The sequence below is a fragment of the Apus apus genome, chromosome 4, assembly GCF_020740795.1.
Source record: "Apus apus isolate bApuApu2 chromosome 4, bApuApu2.pri.cur, whole genome shotgun sequence".
Taxonomy (NCBI): Eukaryota; Metazoa; Chordata; class Aves; order Apodiformes; family Apodidae; genus Apus; species Apus apus.
Window position 1 is genome coordinate 104,140,936 of NC_067285.1, and position 4,328 is coordinate 104,145,263.

A 4,328-nucleotide genomic window follows, 5' to 3' on the forward strand; every position below is an offset into this window, starting at 1 on the left:
CTCATGAAGGCACCCAAGGAAGTTCTCACTTTGTTTGAACTGATGTGTTTGTGAAAACCTTATTTCTCCTCCCACCCATTCTTTTCTTCTGCAATGTCCAGTCTTGAAAACAAACTGACAGATGTTCTCTTGGATGAGGTTGTGAGACTTGCAATGTCAGGAGTGCAAACAGACTTTAGCTGTTTAGTTCAGGAAATGAGATGCAGACAATCCGATAAGTAAACAGTGTTTATTACTCCAGTTTAAAGTGTGCTTTGGATTTCTTTTCAAAATACTCCTACGAGGAACTGAGGATGAATATTAAATGTGCTTCTAATTTAGAGACCTCAGTGGCAAGGTCACAGTAGCCTTTAACTTACACAATTAGTATAGTGAGATTGTAAAAGGAGTGAATATTTCTGAATTTTAACCATATTAAAGAAACAATAACAAGAAATTTGATTTACATAGGAATTAACTCCCAAGAAACTTACATGACTTATGAATACACAGAGGTGAATTAGAACAACAGGATTCAGGACAGTGTGTGAACTAGAATACTTTGCAATTTAAATTGAGAGAGAGCAACACAGATTTAAATCAGCTGATACACAATTTCCCAGTTTGGACTGGGACATGACAGAGTGGAAAATATTCTTATACTCATGCAAATAAGTATGCATGTTAATGGTTATGGGGTCATAAATTTAGGTTTATACATCATCCAAATGGCACTTCCTTTACCAACAGCATATAGATCCCTAATGCAGCACTGAGATAAGACATCATTTCACTGTTAATTCTGTGCAGTGTCATGTCCCACCCTACTTTCCTATCATGGTTATGTGGTGTAATGAGCCGATGCCAGGGGGCACATGTGAACTACAAAAACCAGAAGAGACCATGGCTCTGACAACACCTATGCAGCCAGGCAGAAACAGGAACAGCCAAGGACCATAAACCTGCCCTGTACGTACATCAGAAGATGAAAGTGAGGAGGCACAACTGGACAATTAACTTGACAAAAAGCCAGCAAGGACTGTTTTCCTGTTCTGAGAAAGGGAAGAGTTTAGAAAGCAGTAGGTGAACTTTGGAGCAAACCGCTGCTGTACTCCTAAGGGCACGGTGACTACATGATTCACTGTCCTTTGGGACTTGCATAAAATCACAATTTGGCTCTCAAGAGAGAACGCTGAGACCCACTGAGTCACCAGTGACACCTCCTGCATGGTTTTGGATTTGTCTTGAGGAACCTCCCTTCCAGCTATGCAGTAAGCATCACTTCCACCAGACGGAGGTGATTCAGAACCCGTGAAACAATCTTTTTTCCAAGTGATGGAGAACTATTTCTGAATGAATTATCATTTGAATAGCTTTTAGTGCCACATCTGAATTTTTAATCAATTCAAATTCTAGTGAAAAGTGTTCAGCAAGCAGCACCAAGCCATGAAACCTCTTTCCAAGTCACCAATACTTGGTGTGACTTCCATTTCCTCCCTAGCTTACTCTCTGCATCGCTCTCTTTTTTCAGAATTATGAATTTTGTGGGGAAAAAAAATAAAAGAAATATGGTTGCAGAAAATGAGATATCCCTTATATTTCTTCATTTTATTTTCTATAATATACAGGAGCCTGATCAGGACACCTCAGAATAAAGTTAATACCAAGTCCTAGCAGTGGCAATATCATACATATGCTCATCTGAGAGAAATTCTGTAACGTTTTATTTTGGTTATGAGAAAACATGCAGCAGAAAACACCTCAGATTTTTTATCATCCTAAGTTAATGAGATGCAGACTGATAAGCCAAAAAGGAAAGATTCCGTAAAACCCTTACAGTCATCCTAGATTGCAAACACTTAGTCAAGGTTGCTCTATATATCTGTCCATATTTGTCCTGTCTTCCTATAACCTGTTGGAAGTCTCCAAGTGGGACTACTCAAAGAAGTAACTAACCAGAATACCAATACAGCTGTGAAAGATCCTGTAGATTGCTCTGTAATTAGAAATATTTTCCCCAACCTCTTCCTTGTAACTAAGCTCATCATAAGTAATGAAAATATTCATGTTACATACACACATAGCTCTTGCTTCTTTCTGACCCATGTTTCAGACCTAGCACTTTGAATTTTTATTAGTCTCCTGTTCCATATTTTAGATATTGCTCTATAAATAAAGTTAGTTACTAAACCTTACCTTTCAAAAAAGTGACAAGATGTGTTCTACAGCAACATTTTCTACTTTTCTCATCACAAGACATGTAAGGCGTTTAGTTATCACGTACACCTTCTTTATCTGCAACTGAGACTGCAGCTGCTTGGAGAATCCAGTCTTGGACCAACTCTGTCCCTATAACAGAGATAACAATAAAACACTAATTGTAGTGGGGGATCCTGAATGCTGCCTACTGCATTCAAGATGTCATTAATGTGGACTTGCAGCCCAGAAAGCCAACCATATCTTGGGCTGCATCAAAAGCAGTGTGGCCAGCAGCTCCAGGGAGATGATTCTCCCCTCTACGACACTCTCGAGAGACCACACCTGGAGCAGTGCATCCAGTTCTGGAGCTGTAACACAAGAAGGACGTGGAGCTGTTGCAGCAAGTCTGGAGGAGGGCCACAAATATGATGAGAGAGCTGCAGGATCCATCCTATGAAGACAGGTTGAGAGAGTTGGGGCTGTTCAGCCTGGAGAAGAGAAGGCTCCAGGGACACCTTATAGCAGCCTTGCAGTACCTGAAGGGGCTACAGGAAAGCCAGGGAGGGTCTTTTCATAAGGGCTGGTAGTGACAGAACAACGGGAAATGGCTTTAAACTGGAAGAGGGGAGATTTAGGTCAGACATTAGGAAGAAATTATTTTGTTTGTGTGAGGGTGGTGAGACACTGAAAGAGGTTGCCAAGGGAAGTTGTGCATGCCCCGTTCCTGGAAGTGTTCAAGGTCAGGTTCTTTGCTTTGAGCAACCTGGTCTAGTGGGAAGTGTCCCTGCCCATGAAGGGGGGTTGGAACTAGATGATCTTTAAGGTCCCTTCCAAGCCAAACCATTCTGTGATTCTATGATCATAATTTCTCTTTTTATACTCTACAGCCAGATGCAGTTGGTGAGCAAACAGTGCCTACTTACACCTGGTTCACAAGACCCCATCAGGAGAAAGCCTGAGGTAGTACCTTGCAGGATTGCACGAGTTTTATCCTTGCAGGAAAAAGAGGGAAGGGGGAACTGCAGGCAGAAGTCAAGGTTGGAAACTTCATACACATATTTCATGAGACTTGCCAAATTTGCTAGATCCTCTGGATGAGCTATGTCAGAAGTACTTCTCCTTAAGTCAGCTTAATTTTTCTGGAAGCCAGCTTAACCCATACCTAGATTAATTTATTTGAAAGTTATGACTAGTTGCTACCTCAGAGCAAATGTGTTTTCTTGATGAGGATGGTACAAACAGGAAAGGTTTACTCTGCACATTATGAAGGCTGTGCGGATAACTCATCAACAGCCCTTGACAGATGCCCTGTTACACCTGACAGTGTGACTACTTTGGAATGAATAATAGCTTAAAAAACCCATAAACCTCTCAAGAGTTAAGGCTTTGGCAATACTTTCTATTAATATTATATAGAAGCTGCCAAATCTTTACTTGAAGTAAATGACAGTGGGTAACCCAGCAGATCCACTTTGGCTGTCGGGAGTGTCTCACAACTTGCCGTGAAGCCATGCATGAGCGAGTGGCTACCAGGAGCATGCTCAGCTCCATGGATCTCAGCTTTATCACCTGCAAAGAGGGACTGATGTCCAAGTGTCCTTGTGTTTAAAACCACGAAAGGGCAGTGGTGACGAAGGTCCTTACTAACGCTGTCAGCATTTACAACGACCGTGAGGGAATACAAAATGGCTGCCAGCTTTCCGTCCCTAGCTCTTACAGAGGTCACCGACTGTCCTCTTCGCATAAATTCTCTTAGATGGGTATCTTTGCATTTTCTAGCCCACCTGGCTCATCCACAGCTGCTGGCGCCGGGGGGACGGCTGCAGCCGACACCCCTCTGCCTTTCCCCCTTGGGGGCGGTCACCTCCCAGCAGACGGGCGGCATGTGCCCTGCAGCCGAGGGGTCCCTCTCCCCTCGGCTGTGGCCGCCCTTCGGGAGCCTGCCTAGCCTGGCCAAGCTCGCCCCGTCCGACAGACCCACCCGACCCGTCGGTCGGCCCGCCCGCGGGGAGCCGAATCTCGCTGCCGGGGGAGGGGCCCGGGCAGCTCCGGCTGCTGCGGCTGCCGCTGGAGGCGGCGGCGGCCCCAGGCACGGCCCCCATATAACGCTGCCGCTCTGTCCGCGCTCGTCCTCACTGCTTCCCGCGGCC